This window comes from Pseudophryne corroboree, unplaced genomic scaffold (genome assembly GCF_028390025.1).
Source record: "Pseudophryne corroboree isolate aPseCor3 unplaced genomic scaffold, aPseCor3.hap2 scaffold_99, whole genome shotgun sequence".
Lineage (NCBI taxonomy): Eukaryota > Metazoa > Chordata > Amphibia > Anura > Myobatrachidae > Pseudophryne > Pseudophryne corroboree.
The window spans coordinates 1104976-1123864 of NW_026970570.1; the positions used below are offsets into that span (position 1 = coordinate 1104976).

Below are 18889 nucleotides of genomic sequence, written 5' to 3' on the forward strand. Positions count from 1 at the left end.
ATTGTTTTCTTTCAAAAATCCAATTTATTTTCTTTACCCGATTATTAAAATGGTAATTGACAAAAACAAACTACATTGTCACCAGAAGAGCAATACAAAATGTACAAGTGATATATTAAAATCATCTTTCCAGCTTGAATTTCAATGATGCATTGGGGCAACGATTTTGTGAGAAACATCTTCACCCTTAAATAAAGATTTTCTTAATTCCTTACCTGTGTGCTAATTAGATATCACCTTGTTTTCACATTAAACAGACTTCCACATGAGAAAGCAGCAAGGATGCAGTGGCGTTAATGTTTCCTGGTGTCAACCTGTATTATTTCAGTAGATATTGAAATGAGGATGCATCTTGCTGCCTTTCCAATGAAGCAAGTTTAATTTAGTAATAGGTGAAAAACCATCACTACAAATATGTTAATCAGATACTTGGCTTTGTGGACACTTTTCAGAGAACAAATTAGTTAGCATAAAAATAAAGCCAGAAAATGAAGAGCTGTTTAATCACTCAATTGGATTTTTCTGCCAGCATATTTCTTTTTCTCTGCAACCCACTGCTAAATTGTGCTTCCTAGCTGTTTTTATAAAATCACTGAATCAAATCTAACTCTGATTACATCAGAGAAGGCCAGGTACCCTACACCATAAGAGGGGGTTTGCAATTTTGACTTGTCTACTTAAATATCACCAAAATCTGATCACAAGGTCAATTACGTCCCTGGGTGGGATTGAACCACCAACCTTTTGATTAATAGCTGAACACACTAACCGATTGCGCCACAGAGACACTTTGCAAAAAGTACATACTGACAAAGACTAATAAGCATTCATCTAGAACGTTTCCTAGAAAAACTTTAAAAAGTCAATAATCTGGAGAGTTTTTGTAAGATGTTTCTTCCAGCAACCAATGAAGAAACACATTGGTACTTTCGCATGATGAGTGAGTGCTTCAGGATCTCTTGCACTAACATGTGCAGCAGAGTACTGCACTGGAAGCATGCTGGGCCCATAACCCAGAGGTAGGCAGATTGAAACTATCCTTTGCTATATGCATTTTTTTTTGTTCATTAAAGTAATCCAAAACTGGGATTGATATTTTAGCTTTTATTTTTACTTAAAGTACAATAACTTTTACCATTTTAATTTGTTTTAATAGTATATTGACAGTATTGTTTTCTTTCAAAAATCCACTTAATTTTCTTTACCCTATTATTAAAATGGTAATTGACAAAAACAAACTACATTGTCACCAGAAGAGCAATACAAAATGTACAAGTGATATATTAAAATCATCTTTCCAGCTTGAATTTCAATGATGCATTGGGGCAACGATTTTGTGAGAAACATCTTCACCCTTAAATAAAGATTTTCTTAATTCCTTACCTGTGTGCTAATTAGATATCACCTTGTTTTCACATTAAACAGACTTCCACATGAGAAAGCAGCAAGGATGCAGTGGCGTTAATGTTTCCTGGTGTCAACCTGTATTATTTCAGTAGATATTGAAATGAAGATGCATCTTGCTGCCTTTCCAATGAAGCAAGTTTAATTTAGTAATAGGTGAAAAACCATCCCTACAAATATGTTAATCAGATACTTGGCTTTGTGGACACTTTTCAGAGAACAAATTAGTTAGCATAAAAATAAAGCCAGAAAATGAAGAGCTGTTTAATCACTCAATTGGATTTTTCTGCCAGCATTTTTCTTTTTCTCTGCAACCCACTGCTAAATTGTGCTTCCTAGCTGTTTTTATAAAATCACTGAATCAAATCTAACTCTGATTACATCAGAGAAGGCCAGGTATCCTACACCATAACAGGGGGTTTGAAATTTTGACTTGTCTACTTAAAGATCACCAAAATCTGATAACAAGGTCAATTAAGTCCCTGGGTGGGATTGAACCACCAACCTTTTGGTTAATAGCCTTACACACTAACTGATTGCGCCACCGCGACACTTTGCAAAAGTACATACTGACAAAGGCTAATAAGCATTCATCTAGAACGATTCCTAGAAACATTTTAAAAAGTCAATAATGTGGAGAGTTTTTGTATGATGTTTCTTCCATCAACCAATGAAGAAACACATTGGTACTTTCCCATGATGAGTGAGTGCTTCAGGATCTCTTGCACTTACATGTGCAGCAGAGTACTGTAATGGAAGCATGCTGGGTCCATAACCCAGAGGTAGGCAGATTGAAACTATCCTCTGCTATATGCATTTTTTTTTTGTTAATTAAAGTAATCCAAAACTGGGATTGATATTTTTGCTCTTTTATTTTTACTTAAAGTACAATAACTTTTACCATTTTAATTTGTTTTAATAGTATATTGACAGTATTGTTTTCTTTCAAAAATCCAATTAATTTTCTTTACCAGATTATTAAAATGGTAATTGACAAAAGCAAACTACATTGTCACCAGAAGAGCAATACAAAATGTACAAGTGATATATTAAAATCATCTTTCCAGCTTGAATTTCAATGATGCATTGGGGCAACGATTTTGTGAGAAACATCTTCACCCTTAAATAAAGATTTTCTTAATTCCTTACCTGTGTGCTAATTAGATATCACCTTGTTTTCACATTAAACAGACTTCCACATGAGAAAGCAGCAAGGATGCAGTGGCGTTAATGTTTCCTGGTGTCAACCTGTATTATTTCAGTAGATATTGAAATGAGGATGCATCTTGCTGCCTTTCCAATGAAGCAAGTTTAATTTAGTAATAGGTGAAAAACCATCCCTACAAAGATGTTAATCAGATACTTGGCTTTGTGGACACTTTTCAGAGAACAAATTTGTTAGCATAAAAATAAAGCCAGAAAATGAAGAGCTGTTTAATCAGTCAATTGGATTTTTTTGCCAGCATATTTCTTTTTCTCTGCAACCCACTGCTAAATTGTGCTTCCTAGCTGTTTTTATAAAATCACTGAATCAAATCTAACTCTGATTACATCAGAGAAGGCCAGGTACCCTACACCATAACAGGGGTTTTCGAAATTTTGACTTGTCTACTTAAATATCACCAAAATCTGATCACAAGGTCAATTACGTCCCTGGGTGGGATTGAACCACCAACCTTTTGATTAATAGCTGAACACACTAACCGATTGCGCCACAGAGACACTTTGCAAAAAGTACATACTGACAAAGACTAATAAGCATTCATCTAGAACGTTTCCTAGAAAAACTTTAAAAAGTCAATAATCTGGAGAGTTTTTGTAAGATGTTTCTTCCAGCAACCAATGAAGAAACACATTGGTACTTTCGCATGATGAGTGAGTGCTTCAGGATCTCTTGCACTTACATGTGCAGCAGAGTACTGCACTGGAAGCATGCTGGGCCCATAACCCAGAGGTAGGCAGATTGAAACTATCCTTTGCTATATGCATTTTTTTTTTGTTCATTAAAGTAATCCAAAACTGGGATTGATATTTTAGCTTTTATTTTTACTTAAAGTACAATAACTTTTACCATTTTAATTTGTTTTAATAGTATATTGACAGTATTGTTTTCTTTCAAAAATCCAATTAATTTTCTTTACCCGATTATTAAAATGGTAATTGACAAAAACAAACTACATTGTCACCAGAAGAGCAATACAAAATGTACAAGTGATATATTAAAATCATCTTTCCAGCTTGAATTTCAATGATGCATTGGGGCAACGATTTTGTGAGAAACATCTTCACCCTTAAATAAAGATTTTCTTAATTCCTTACCTGTGTGCTAATTAGATATCACCTTGTTTTCACATTAAACAGACTTCCACATGAGAAAGCAGCAAGGATGCAGTGGCGTTAATGTTTCCTGGTGTCAACCTGTATTATTTCAGTAGATATTGAAATGAGGATGCATCTTGCTGCCTTTCCAATGAAGCAAGTTTAATTTAGTAATAGGTGAAAAACCATCACTACAAATATGTTAATCAGATACTTGGCTTTGTGGACACTTTTCAGAGAACAAATTAGTTAGCATAAAAATAAAGCCAGAAAATGAAGAGCTGTTTAATCACTCAATTGGATTTTTCTGCCAGCATATTTCTTTTTCTCTGCAACCCACTGCTAAATTGTGCTTCCTAGCTGTTTTTATAAAATCACTGAATCAAATCTAACTCTGATTACATCAGAGAAGGCCAGGTACCCTACACCATAACAGGGGGTTTGAAATTTTGACTTGTCTACTTAAAGATCACCAAAATCTGATAACAAGGTCAATTAAGTCCCTGGGTGGGATTGAACCACCAACCTTTTGGTTAATAGCCTTACACACTAACTGATTGCGCCACAGCAACACTTTGCAAAACTATATACTGACAAAGGCTAATAAGCATTCATCTAGAACGATTCCTAGAAACATTTTAAAAAGTCAATAATGTGGAGAGTTTTTGTAAGATGTTTCTTCCATCAACCAATGAAGAAACACATTGGTACTTTCCCATGATGAGTGAGTGCTTCAGGATCTCTTGCACTTACATGTGCAGCAGAGTACTGTAATGGAAGCATGCTGGGTCCATAACCCAGAGGTAGGCAGATTGAAACTATCCTCTGCTATATGCATTTTTTTTGTTAATTAAAGTAATCCAAAACTGGGATTGATATTTTTGCTCTTTTATTTTTACTTAAAGTACAATAACTTTTACCATTTTAATTTGTTTTAATAGTATATTGACAGTATTGTTTTCTTTCAAAAATCCAATTAATTTTCTTTACCCGATTATTAAAATGGTAATTGACAAAAACAAACTACATTGTCACCAGAAGAGCAATACAAAATGTACAAGTGATATATTAAAATCATCTTTCCAGCTTGAATTTCAATGATGCATTGGGGCAACGATTTTGTGAGAAACATCTTCACCCTTAAATAAAGATTTTCTTAATTCCTTACCTGTGTGCTAATTAGATATCACCTTGTTTTCACATTAAACAGACTTCCACATGAGAAAACAGCAAAGATGCAGTGGCGTTAATGTTTCCTGGTGTCAACCTGTATTATTTCCATAGATATTGAAATGAGGATGCATCTTGCTGCCTTTCCAATGAAGCAAGTTTAATTTAGTAATAGGTGAAAAACCATCCCTACAAAGATGTTAATCAGATACTTGGCTTTGTGGACACTTTTCAGAGAACAAATTTGTTATCATAAAAATAAAGCCAGAAAATGAAGAGCTGTTTAATCACTCAATTGGATTTTTCTGCCAGCATTTTTCTTTTTCTCTGCAACCCACTGCTAAATTGTGCTTCCTAGCTGATTTTTTATAAAATCACTTAATCAAATCTAACTCTGATTACATCAGAGAAGGCCAGGTACCCTACACCATAAGAGGGGGTTTGCAATTTTGACTTGTCTACTTAAATATCACCAAAATCTGATCACAAGGTCAATTACGTCCCTGGGTGGGATTGAACCACCAACCTTTTGACTAATAGCTGAACACACTAACCGATTGCGCCACAGAGACACTTTGCAAAAAGTACATACTGACAAAGACTAATAAGCATTCATCTAGAACGTTTCCTAGAAAAACTTTAAAAAGTCAATAATCTGGAGAGTTTTTGTAAGATGTTTCTTCCAGCAACCAATGAAGAAACACATTGGTACTTTCGCATGATGAGTGAGTGCTTCAGGATCTCTTGCACTTACATGTGCAGCAGAGTACTGCAATGGAAGCATGCTGGGCCCATAACCCAGAGGTAGGCAGATTGAAACTATCCTTTGCTATATGCATTTTTTTTTTGTTCATTAAAGTAATCCAAAACTGGGATTGATATTTTAGCTTTTATTTTTACTTAAAGTACAATAACTTTTACCATTTTAATTTGTTTTAATAGTATATTGACAGTATTGTTTTCTTTCAAAAATCCACTTAATTTTCTTTACCCTATTATTAAAATGGTAATTGACAAAAACAAACTACATTGTCACCAGAAGAGCAATACAAAATGTACAAGTGATATATTAAAATCATCTTTCCAGCTTGAATTTCAATGATGCATTGGGGCAACGATTTTGTGAGAAACATCTTCACCCTTAAATAAAGATTTTCTTAATTCCTTACCTGTGTGCTAATTAGATATCACCTTGTTTTCACATTAAACAGACTTCCACATGAGAAAGCAGCAAGGATGCAGTGGCGTTAATGTTTCCTGGTGTCAACCTGTATTATTTCAGTAGATATTGAAATGAGGATGCATCTTGCTGCCTTTCCAATGAAGCAAGTTTAATTTAGTAATAGGTGAAAAACCATCCCTACAAATATGTTAATCAGATACTTGGCTTTGTGGACACTTTTCAGAGAACAAATTAGTTAGCATAAAAATAAAGCCAGAAAATGAAGAGCTGTTTAATCACTCAATTGGATTTTTCTGCCAGCATATTTCTTTTTCTCTGCAACCCACTGCTAAATTGTGCTTCCTAGCTGTTTTTATAAAATCACTGAATCAAATCTAACTCTGATTACATCAGAGAAGGCCAGGTACCCTACACCATAACAGGGGGTTTGAAATTTTGACTTGTCTACTTAAAGATCACCAAAATCTGATAACAAGGTCAATTAAGTCCCTGGGTGGGATTGAACCACCAACCTTTTGGTTAATAGCCTTACACACTAACTGATTGCGCCACAGCGACACTTTGCAAAAGTACATACTGACAAAGGCTAATAAGCATTCATCTAGAACGATTCCTAGAAACATTTTAAAAAGTCAATAATGTGGAGAGTTTTTGTAAGATGTTTCTTCCATCAACCAATGAAGAAACACATTGGTACTTTCCCATGATGAGTGAGTGCTTCAGGATCTCTTGCACTTACATGTGCAGCAGAGTACTGTAATGGAAGCATGCTGGGTCCATAACCCAGAGGTAGGCAGATTGAAACTATCCTCTGCTATATGCATTTTTTTTTGTTAATTAAATTAATCCAAAACTGGGATTGATATTTTTGCTCTTTTATTTTTACTTAAAGTACAATAACTTTTACCATTTTAATTTGTTTTAATAGTATATTGACAGTATTGTTTTCTTTCAAAAATCCAATTAATTTTCTTTACCCGATTATTAAAATGGTAATTGACAAAAACAAACTACATTGTCACCAGAAGAGCAATACAAAATGTACAAGTGATATATTAAAATCATCTTTCCAGCTTGAATTTCAATGATGCATTGGGGCAACGATTTTGTGAGAAACATCTTCACCCTTAAATAAAGATTTTCTTAATTCCTTACCTGTGTGCTAATTAGATATCACCTTGTTTTCACATTAAACAGACTTCCACATGAGAAAACAACAAAGATGCAGTGGCGTTAATGTTTCCTGGTGTCAACCTGTATTATTTCCGTAGATATTGAAATGAGGATGCATCTTGCTGCCTTTCCAATGAAGCAAGTTTAATTTAGTAATAGGTGAAAAAACATCCCTACAAAGATGTTAATCAGATACTTGGCTTTGTGGACACTTTTCAGAGAACAAATTTGTTATCATAAAAATAAACCCAGAAAATGAAGAGCTGTTTAATCACTCAATTGGATTTTTCTGCCAGCATTTTTCTTTTTCTCTGCAACCCACTGCTAAATTGTGCTTCCTATCTGTTTTTTTTATAAAATCACTTAATCAAATCTAACTCTGATTACATCAGAGAAGGCCAGGTACCCTACACCATAAGAGGGGGTTTGCAATTTTGACTTGTCTACTTAAATATCACCAAAATCTGATTACAAGGTCAATTACGTCCCTGGGTGGGATTGAACCACCAACCTTTTGATTAATAGCTGAACACACTAACCGATTGCGCCACAGAGACACTTTGCAAAAAGTACATACTGACAAAGATTAATAAGCATTCATCTAGAACGTTTCCTAGAAAAACTTTAAAAAGTCAATAATCTGGAGAGTTTTTGTAAGATGTTTCTTCCAGCTACCAATGAAGAAACACATTGGTACTTTTGCATGATGAGTGAGTGCTTCAGGATCTCTTGCACTTACATGTGCAGCAGAGTACTGCAATGGAAGCATGCTGGGCCCATAACCCAGAGGTAGGCAGATTGAAACTATCCTTTGCTATATGCATTTTTTTTTTGTTCATTAAAGTAATCCAAAACTGGGATTGATATTTTAGCTTTTATTTTTACTTAAAGTACAATAACTTTTACCATTTTAATTTGTTTTAGTGCAAAAGGCATATCAGCAGTCAGCACTAACTGGTGACATGCCATTTGTACAAGTAAGCCATGTGTGACTAATATATAAACATACTTTATTAAATAACACCTCAAACTATCATACCCTGGATTCAAACCTATAACCTGTTGAATTCTAATCAAACACCCTAACCATGGAGCTACTTGATCCTGCATCTTTTCTAACCTCCAAAAACAGATTCAGTTGCATTTTCCAGCGTGTTTTGTTTGCGCCTTTGCAAATGTCTTACATCGACAAACTTATTTAGTACTATTTTGCAAATAGGGTTACATTGTCGCAACATTGTGTTCCCTAATTGCTTGATTTTTTAAATGCAACAATTGATAAAGACACCTGATAATTGCTCTGTGGAGTCTTATTTTGTGTTTTGTGTTTAGTCTTTAGATCTGAATTTGAATGTACTTGTGAACTAACTTAATTTCCTACTTCTAAATTCATTCCTAAATTCACTACTTACATGAATCCTGTAGTTGGGCATTTTGGGACTTCGATTGTGGGCATTGTTTTGTGTCCAGACCAGCAGCAGGTGGTGTGCATTTGCTGGAAAGGCATCGAAGACCTCCGATATGCTGCATCTCCTGATGTGTGTCTCCCTCAAGTGGCTGTCAGCAAATGCCTGCTAGACACCCCATTCCAAGCTGATTGTGACATCATGGAACATGCATCATAGAACAGGCATGCTAAAACATGGGTCTTCAACCTGCGACCCTCCAGCTGCTGTGGAACTACACATCCCAGCATGCCCTGCCTCAGTTTTAGCATACCTTAATAGCAAAACTGTGGCAGGGCATGCTGGGATGTGTAGTTTCACAGCAGCTGGAGGGCCACAGGATGAAGACCCATGTGCTAGAGCCAAGCCGCAGGTACATTGAATGCTAGCAAGCTGAATATTTAAATCCTTTTTGTTCCGCAGCATTCCAATGCGGAAGATTCCATGGAACCAGAGATCCTTCCATTGAGAAGGACATGCTGCCTGGATGACTACACTGTGCAAATTAAATCACGGAGCCAGTTGGCTTGTGGGTGGCTCTGGTGACTGGGTGGTTGGGTGGGTGGTGTGTCGGAAGTGGAGCGCATGCAAATGATTGTGTATCATCCAGCTAGTGAGAGAGAAAACTCATGCAGGAGTGTGCCTGCTTGTCAGTGGGTTATGCACCTTGCCAGACGTTAAATCTACATAGAGCAGCTGGAGGGGACAAGAGCAGGTTTGCAAAATATAGATAGAAGAGCATATATGCTGGCGCATTCTCCATGATTGTGTCAGCTTATGTTTTGGTGCACTGCACTTTCCTCCACTAAGTTTTAGCCATTTTTGTTAAGCTCAAGTGTAGTTGCTTCTCGGCCTTTTGGCTGTGATCTTGTATCGTGGTTGAAGGGTCTGCTGGAGGGAGGGATTGTTTTCTTCATTGGCGAAAGACCAAAGATATTCCAGGATGGAAGGCTTGGGAACACTATCTGTTTTTCAGTTGTGGAAGAGCACAGAGGTCGGATTGGACTACATTCTATAGTAAAGGATATCTTTCTATTTATTGACCCTCCCCTTATATGTGTCTGTGTTACAATAAAGCTTCGGTTTTGTGAATCCCTCACCCTCTTACACTCCACACCCATAGCCTTATTAACTGTTGTATTATTGTATAGTTTAAATGTATAGTGCAGTTCATGATTTATAGTGTAGGCTGGCCTGTGCTGTAGTTCTGGAACTGTACTATACCGTCAGCATTTGTATTGTGTTTTGGCTGTGCTGCAACACTGTACTTATGTGTGTAATGTTTATGTATGTTTTTTTAATGTCAATAAAAACTGCTTTTTCAAGCCAATATCTGAAAACAATCAATGTTTATCTTTGATGGCAATAAAAGTGGTATGATATTTGATGCTTTTGAAAGGCAATATCTGATATGTCCCCTATCTGGGAACCATATATTAAATGGCTTTTCAGAAAAGGGAGATGGGAGAAGAGCTTTCAGTACTTGTAGGACCGATGCACATAAAGAAGCAAAAAAACATACATAAACATTACACACATAAGTACCGCGTTGCGGCAATGCCAAAACACAATAGAAATGCTGACGGTATAGTACAGTTCAAGAACTACAGCACAGGCCAGCCTACACTATAAATCATGAACTGCACTATACATTTAAACTGTACAATAATACAACAGTTAATAAGGCTATGGGTGTGGAGTGTAAGAGGGTGACGGAATCACAAGCCCGAAGCTTTATTGAAAGACTGACACATATAAGGGGAGGATTAATAAATAGAAAGACATCCTTTACTATAGAATGTAGTCCAATCCGGTCTTTCAACTCTTCCACAATTGAAAAACGGATAGTGTTCCCAAGCCTTCCATCCTGGAATATCTTTGGTCTTTCGCCAATGAAGAAAGCAATCCCTCCCTCCAGCAGACCCTTCAACCACAATACAAGATCACAGCCAAAAGGCCGAGAAGCAACTACACTTGAGCTTAACAAAAATGGCTAAAACTTAGTGGAGGAAAGTGCAGTGCACCAAAACATAAGCTGACACAATCATGGAGAATGCGCCAGCATATATGCTCTTCTATCTATATTTTGCAAACCTGCTCTTGTCCCCTCCAGCTGCTCTATGTAGATTTAACGTCTGGCAAGGTGCATAACCCACTGACAAGCAGGCACACTCCTGCATGAGTTTTCACTCTCACTAGCTGGATGATACACAATCATTTGCATGTGCTCCACCTCCGACACACCACCCACCCAACCACCCAGTCACCAGAGCCACCCACAAACCAACTGGCTCCGTGATTTAATTTGCACAGTGTAGTCATCCAGGCAGCATGTCCTTCTCAATGGAAGGATCTCTGGTTCCATGGAATCTTCCGCATTGGAATGCTGCGGAACAAAAAGGATTTAAATATTCAGCTTGCTAGCATTCAATGTACCTGCGGCTTGGCTCTAGCACATGGGTCTTCATCCTGTGGCCCTCCAGCTGCTGTGAAACTACACATCCCAGCATGCCCTGCCACAGTTTTGCTATAAGGTATGCTAAAACTGAGGCAGGGCATGCTGGGATGTGTAGTTCCACAGCAGCTGGAGGGTCGCAGGTTGAAGACCCATGTTTTAGCATGCCTGTTCTATGATGCATGTTCCGTGATGTCACAATCAGCTTGGAATGGGGTGTCTAGCAGGCATTTGCTGACAGCCACTTGAGGGAGACACACATCAGGAGATGCAGCATATCGGAGGTCTTCGATGCCTTTCCAGCAAATGCACACCACCTGCTGCTGGTCTGGACACAAAACAATGCCCACAATCGAAGTCCCAAAATGCCCAACTACAGGATTCATGTAAGTAGTAAATTTAGGAATGAATTTAGAAGTAGGAAATTAAGTTAGTTCACAAGTACATTCAAATTCAGATCTAAAGTCTAGGTAGGCCTCACGTCCTGGCAGCCGCCAGCATTTAAAAATGCCTTGATTAGAGGTACGGAATTAAATGTAGATAAGAAGTAGACACAAAATAAGACTCCGCAGAGCAGTTATCAGGTGTTTTTATCAATTGTTGCATTTAAAAAATCAAGCAATTAGGTTGCAACAATGTAACCCTATTTGCAAAATAGTACTAAATAAGTTTGTCGATGTAAGACATTTGCAAAGGCGCATCCAAAACACGCTGGAAAATGCAACTGAATCTGTTTTTGGAGGCTAGAATAGGAAATGTGCATCGGTCCTACAAGTACTGAAAGCTCTTCTCCCATCTCCCTTTTCTGAAAAGCCATTTAATATATGGTTCCCAGATAGGGGACATATCAGATATTGCCTTTCAAAAGCAGCAAATATCATACCACTTCTATTGCCATCAAAGATAAACATTGATTGTTTTCAGATATTGGATTGAAAAAGCAGTCTTTATTGACATAAAGAAGCAAAAAAACATACATAAACATTACACACATAAGTACTGTGTTGCAGCACAGCCAAAACACAATACAAATGCTGTCGGTATAGTACAGTTCAAGAACTACAGCACAGGTCAGCCTACACTATAAATCATGAACTGCACTATACATTTAAACAATACAATAGTTAATAAGGCTATGGGTGTGGAGTGTAAGAGGGTGACGGAATCACAAGCCCAAAGCTTTATTGAAAGACAGACACATATAAAGGGAGGATTAATAAATACAAAGATACCCTTTACTATAGAATGTAGTCCAATCCGGTCTTTCAACTCTTCCACAACTGAAAAACGGATAGTGTTCCCAAGCCTTCCATCCTGGAATATCTTCAGTCTCTCGCCAATGAAGAAAACAATCCCTCCAGCAGACTCTTCAACCACAATACAATATCACAGCCAAAAGAGCGAGAAGCAACTACACTTGCGTTTAAACAAAATGGCTAAAACTTAGTGGAGGAAAGTGCAGTGCACCAAAACATAAGCTGACACAATCATGGAGAATGCGCCAGCATATATGCTCTTCTGTCTATATTTTCCAAACCTGCTCTTGTCCCCTCCAGTTGCTCCATGTAGATTTGACGTCTGGCAAGGTGCATAACTCACTGACAAGCAGGCACACTCCTACATGAGTTTTCTCTCTCACTAGCTGGATGATACACATTCATTTGCATGTGCTCCACCTCCGACACACCGCCCACCCAACCACCCAGTCACCAGAGCCACCCACAAGCCAACTGGCTCCGTGATTTAATTTGCACAGTGCAGTCATCCAGGCAGCATGTCCTTCTCAATGGAATAATCTCTGGTTCCATGGAATCTTCCGCATTGGAATGCTGCGGAACAAAAAGGATTTAAACATTCAGCTTGCTAGCATTCAATGTACCTGCGGTTTGGTTCTAGCACATGGGTCTTCATCCTGTGGCCCTCCAGCTGCTGTGAAACTACACATCCCAGCATGCCCTGCCACAGTTTTGCTTTTAAGGTATGCTAAAACTGAGGCAGGGCATGCTGGGATATGTAGTTCCACAGCAGCTGGAGGGTCGCAGGTTGAAGACCCATGTTCTAGCATGCCTGTTCTATGATGCATGTTCCGTGATGTCACAATCAGCTTGGAATGGGGTGTCTAGCATGCATTTGCTGACAGCCACTTGAGGCAGACACACATCAGGAGATGCAGCATATCGGAGGTCTTCGATGCCTTTCCAGCAAATGCACACCACCAGCTGCTGGTCTGGACACAAAACAATGCCCACAATTGAAGGCTCAAAATGCCCAACTACAGGATTAATGTAAGTAGTGAATTTAGGAATGAATTTAGAAGTAGGAAATTAAGTTAGTTCACAAGTACATTCAAATTCAGATCTAAAGACTAGGTAGGCCTCACGTCCTGGCAGCACCCAGCATTTAAAAATGCCTTGATTATAGGTAGGGAATTAAATGTAGATAAGAAGTAGACACAAAAGAAGACTCCACAGAGCAATTATCAGGTGTCTTTATCAATTTTTGCATTTAAAAAAATCAAGCAATTAGGGAACACAATGTTGCGACAATGTAACCCTATTTGCAAAATAGTACTAAATAAGTTTGTCGATGTAAGACATTTGCAAAGGCGCAAACAAAACACGCTGGAAAATGCAACTGAATCTGTTTTTGGAGGTTAGAATAGATGCAGGATCAAGTAGCTCAATGGGTAGGGTGTTTGATTAGAATTTAACAGGTTTTAGGTTTGAATCCTGGGTATGATAGTTTGAGGTGTTATTTAATAAAGTATGTTTATATATTAGTCACACATGGCTTACTTGTACAAATGGCATGTCACCAGTTAGTGCTGACTGCTGATATGCCATTTACACAAACATGCCATGTGTGACTGTATATGCATTTAAGGAGGGCACCCCTGCAATACCACAAACCATTGAGTGTCAAGTATACTAGATATATCTTCATATCTCATGTGCTTTCTCTGAGACCAATCTTGTTATGCCCCTTCCCCACAAGGCATGCGCCTTTTGTCCATATTGCAAAAATGGGGGGGAGGGCATATAATTCTCTGTCACAGGGCACCAAAAAGTCTAGTTATGGCTCTGGTATGCATTATGTAATCTGGCAGACCATCTCTCCAACACTGGCTGGTTGGAATAGAAATCCGGTTATCTATGTGAGCAAATGACCATCAACGATTTACTCTCAAACACTAAAAAATGGACAAAAATGGTCCCCTAAACAAATTGGTTAAATTTTGGGTTTAACCAATTTGTGTAATGACCATTTTTGACCACTTTTCTAGTGTTTGGGAGCAAATGGTTAATTGACATTTGCTCCTATACATTACCAGATTTTCATTCCAACCATCCAGACTGGATAGATAGCCTGACAGATAATTGTGTAGTGTACGCCCAGGATAACTGTTAGTCATGCTTTATTTTATGGCGGCACATAAATGGGTGGACAGATCCAGGGCAAGCACTGCCCACTCATGCATAGTTGTCAACTGATGTGAAGTTCCAGGGGGCAATCTCAGTTATAAAGGGAAGTATCTGGAAATTGTCCCTAGTTAAAAAAAAAAAAAAAATTTGATCAACTCCATTTATTTAGTATGATATCCCAGGTGATAGGATGCCGGCAGTCAGAACAACATACTTTATTAAATAACACATCTCAAACTACCATACCCAGGATTCAAACCTATAACCTGTTGAATTCTAATCAAACACCCTACCTATTGAGCTATTTGATCCTGCATAAAAATTGTGAACATTATATGAAGCTATTGGTACTTTGCAAAAAAAAAGAATCAGCATTACAACGCAGCAGATCCATGCAGTTTGCAGCCACACACTACATGTATCTGCTCAGCCACAATGCTGATTATTTCTTCACAAAGTACAAGGTGAGCTCCAAACAGAATTCTCTAGCTTAGAATTATACCTTTCTTTGCCAAACCTAGAAGTCGGGCCCCCCACCCTGGGATCCCCCAGAGGGAGGCCTGCACCGTCATGCGGCAGGCTTGTCCGTTTTGGAAGCAGGCTGATGGGCAGCCCAGGATTGCTTCAGTCTGGGCTTGGCAGGTCTGGAAACATGAGCTTGCTTTGGGTATGCCTGACCTTGGGTACGCTTTACCTGGAGGATGAAAGGGCCAAGAAAAGTACTTTTAGCCTTCTGCGTGGTAGGAGTCATACTAGGTAGGCAAGCTGTTTTAGCAGTAGCCAGATCAGCTACAATCTTATTGAGGTCTTCTCCAAAAGGAGATTCAACTGAGGCAGCACAAGGGAACTCTCATCTGGGGACAACAACTGCAGGGAGAACACATATTTTCAGATGAACATGGTAGGGCAGAAGGCTGCCTAATACTGAAGCACCCCCAAACAACAAATCAAATGCAACTTACTTGACAGAGATGTGCCTGAGCAACGGCCCTCCCCAGCCCTATCCCAAATCATACTTATTTTGCATAGGAGATACCATGGTCATGAAGATTGTTCTCCCAGGGTTAGGTTCATTCATTGCATTCTGGGTATGCTGACCCCTGTGATTTCCCCAAATGTGGGAAACTCGACTGCATTATTTGTGGTAGTGGGGGACTGTATTTGTGCTTTCCTCTGGTCAGCTCTGGTAAAATTCAGATTTCTTTGTCTCAGATCTTCCTCTAGCCTTGTTCTTCTTTCGAGAGTTCCCTTGTGCTGCCTCAGTTGGATCTCCTTCACTTGACAGGGGGGTGCCCGAGCAGCGACCCTCCCCAGCTCTAGCCCAACTCCTACTTACCTGCCAGGTGAGATACTATGATCATGAAGTTGCTTCTCCCAGGGCAAGGCTCACCCATTGCACTCTGGGTGTGCTGCCCCTGCGATTTCCCCAAATGTGGGAAACTTGACTGCATAATTTGAGTTTTCCCTGGTCGGCTCTCATGTAATTCAGATCTCTTTGTCTCAGGTCTCTCTCCAGCCTAGTTTGCTGTCTGGTTCCACTTCTTTTTTCTTGAGCCCCTCCCTTCTATACCCTTGTGCACTATCCTGACTTCTCCTCCCGTCTGCTTACTTTGTGCCTCCCAATGCACAATGCAAACTACGGGTAGTGCTGCAGGGCCCACACCCTTTTACTTGCTTTACAGAGCAGCTCTGGAGCTGTTACAGTGCCCAGCTGCTGCAAGAAATCAGCTTGAATGCTTCAGGGGCTGGGGAATGGCCAACATGAGCCCCACACCGAAGGAGGGTGGGGGTGCTTAATGCCAACTAGGGGTCATCCAAGCACCACAAAAGGCCTCCATGCCCTGCACGCTCCTTTTCTCTTTTCATATGCAGACAAGGGTTGAAGCCACCTTTGACCCACTGCTTGGATGACATCACCATATTCAAATCCATCTGCTGCAGGCCATCCCCCAGGAATGCTTGCACTAGTTGTTGCATTTGGTTTGTTGTTTGGGGGTGCTTCAGTATTAGGCAGCCTTCTGCCACCCCATGTTCATCTGAAAATATGTGTTCTCCCTGCAGTTGTTGTCCCCAGATGAGAGTTCCCTTGTGCTGCCTCAGTTGAATCTCCTTTACTTGACAGAGATGTGCCTGAGCAGCGGCCCTCCCCAGCTCTATCCCATATCATACTTATTTTGCATAGGAGATACTATTGTCATGAAGATTGTTTTCCCAGGGTGAGGTTCATTCATTGCATTCTGGGTATGCTGACCCCTGTGATTTCCCCAAATGTGGGAAACTCGACTGCATTATTTGTGGTAGTGGTGGACTGTGTTTGTGCTTTCCTCTGGTCAGCTCTGGTAAAGTCAGATTTCTTTGTCTCAGATCTTCCTCTAGCCTTGTTCTTCTTTTGAGAGTTCCCTTGTGCTGCCTCAGTTGGATCTCCTTCACTTGAAAGGTAGTGCCCGAGCAGCGACCCTCCCCAGCTCTAGCCCAACTCCTACTAACCTGCCAGGTGAGATACTATGATCATGAAGGTGCTTCTCCCAGGGCAAGGCTCACCCATTGCACTCTGGGTGTGCTGCCCCTTGCGATTTCCCCAAATGTGGGAAACTTGACTGCATAATTTGTGTTTCCCCTGGACGGCTCTCGTATAATTCAGATCTCTTTGTCTCAGGTCTCTCTCCAGCCTAGTATGCTGTCTGTTTCCACTTCTCTTTTCTTGAGCCCCTCCCTTCTATAACCTTGTGCACTATCCTGACTTCTCCTCCCGTCTGCTTACTTTGTGCCTTCCAATGCACAATGCAAACTACAGGTAGTGCTGCAGGGCCCACACCCTTTTACTTGCCTTACAGAGCAGCTCTGGAGCTGTTACAGTACCCAGCTGCTGCAAGAAATCAGCTTGAATGCTTCAGGGGCTGGGGCATGGCCAACATGAGCCCCACACCGAAGGAGGGTGGGGGTGTTTAATGCGAACTAGGGGTCATCCAAGCGTCGCAAAAGGCCGCCATGCCCTGCATATCCCTTTTCTCTTTTCATAAGCAGACGAGGGTTGAAGCCAACTTTGACCCACTGCTTGGATGACATCACTTGCTGCCTTTCCAATGAAGCAAGTTTAATTTAGTAATAGGTGAAAAACCATCCCTACAAAGGTGTTAATCAGATACTTGGCTTTGTGGACACTTTTCAAAGAACAAATTAGTTAGCATAAAAATAAAGCCAGAAAATGAAGAGCTGTTTAATCACTCAATTGGATTTTTCTGCAAGCGTATTTCTTTTTCTCTGCAACCCACTGCTAAGTTGTGCTTCCTAGCTGTTCTTTTATAAAATCACTTAATCAAATCTAACTCTGATTACATCAGAGAAGGCCAGGTTCCCTACACCATAAGAGGGGGTTTGAAATTTTGACTTGTCTACTTAAAGATCACCAAAATCTGATGACAAGGTCAATAACATCCCTGGGTGGGATTGAACCACCAACCCTTTGGTTAATAACCAAACACACTAACCGATTGCACCACCGAGACACTTTGCAAAAGTACATACTGACAAAGGTTAATAAGCATTCATCTAGAACGTTTCCTAGAAAACTTTAAAAAGTCAATAATCTGGAGAGTTTTTGTAAGATGTTTCTTCCATCAACCAATGAAGAAACGCATTGGTACTTTCCCATGATGAGTGAGTGCTTCAGGATCTCTTGCACTTACATGTGCAGCAGAGTACTGCAATGGAAGCATGCTGGGCCCCTTAACCCAGAGGTAGGCAGATTGAAACTATCCTCTGCTATATGCATTTTTTTTTTGTTAATTAAAGTAATCCAAAACTGGGATTGATATTTTTGCTCTTTTATTTTTACTTAAAGTACAATAACTTTTACCATTTTAATTTGTTTTAATAGTATATTGACAGTATTGTTTTCTTTCAAAAATCCACTTAATTTTCTTTACCCTATTATTAAAATGGTAATTGACAAAAACAAACTACATTGTCACCAGAAGAGCAATACAAAATGTACAAGTGATATATTAAAATCATCTTTCCAGCTTGAATTTCAATGATGCATTGGGGCAACGATTTTGTGAGAAACATCTTCACCCTTAAATAAAGATTTTCTTAATTCCTTACCTGTGTGCTAATTAGATATCACCTTGTTTTCACATTAAACAGACTTCCACATGAGAAAGCAGCAAGGATGCAGTGGCGTTAATGTTTCCTGGTGTCAACCTGTATTATTTCAGTAGATATTGAAATGAGGATGCATCTTGCTGCCTTTCCAATGAAGCAAGTTTAATTTAGTAATAGGTGAAAAACCATCCCTACAAAGATGTTAATCAGATAC

General features: G+C 39.3%; 4 non-coding genes across 4 annotated transcripts; all 4 read left to right on the plus strand.

Moving 5' to 3' along the window:
- The first annotated feature begins 15583 nt into the window (after nucleotides 1–15583).
- Nucleotides 15584–15747, plus strand: LOC135049070 (U1 spliceosomal RNA). Its single transcript, XR_010240839.1, has one exon. It is a non-coding gene; the product is annotated as a U1 spliceosomal RNA (small nuclear RNA).
- A 152-nt stretch (nucleotides 15748–15899) lies between these two features.
- Nucleotides 15900–16062, plus strand: LOC135049539 (U1 spliceosomal RNA). The gene has a single exon (XR_010241285.1). It is a non-coding gene; the product is annotated as a U1 spliceosomal RNA (small nuclear RNA).
- A 674-nt stretch (nucleotides 16063–16736) lies between these two features.
- Nucleotides 16737–16900, plus strand: LOC135049254 (U1 spliceosomal RNA). Its single transcript, XR_010241019.1, has one exon. It is a non-coding gene; the product is annotated as a U1 spliceosomal RNA (small nuclear RNA).
- Nucleotides 16901–17050: 150 nt separating this feature from the next.
- On the plus strand, nucleotides 17051–17214 carry LOC135049396 (U1 spliceosomal RNA). The gene has a single exon (XR_010241153.1). It is a non-coding gene; the product is annotated as a U1 spliceosomal RNA (small nuclear RNA).
- The last annotated feature ends 1675 nt before the right edge of the window (nucleotides 17215–18889 follow it).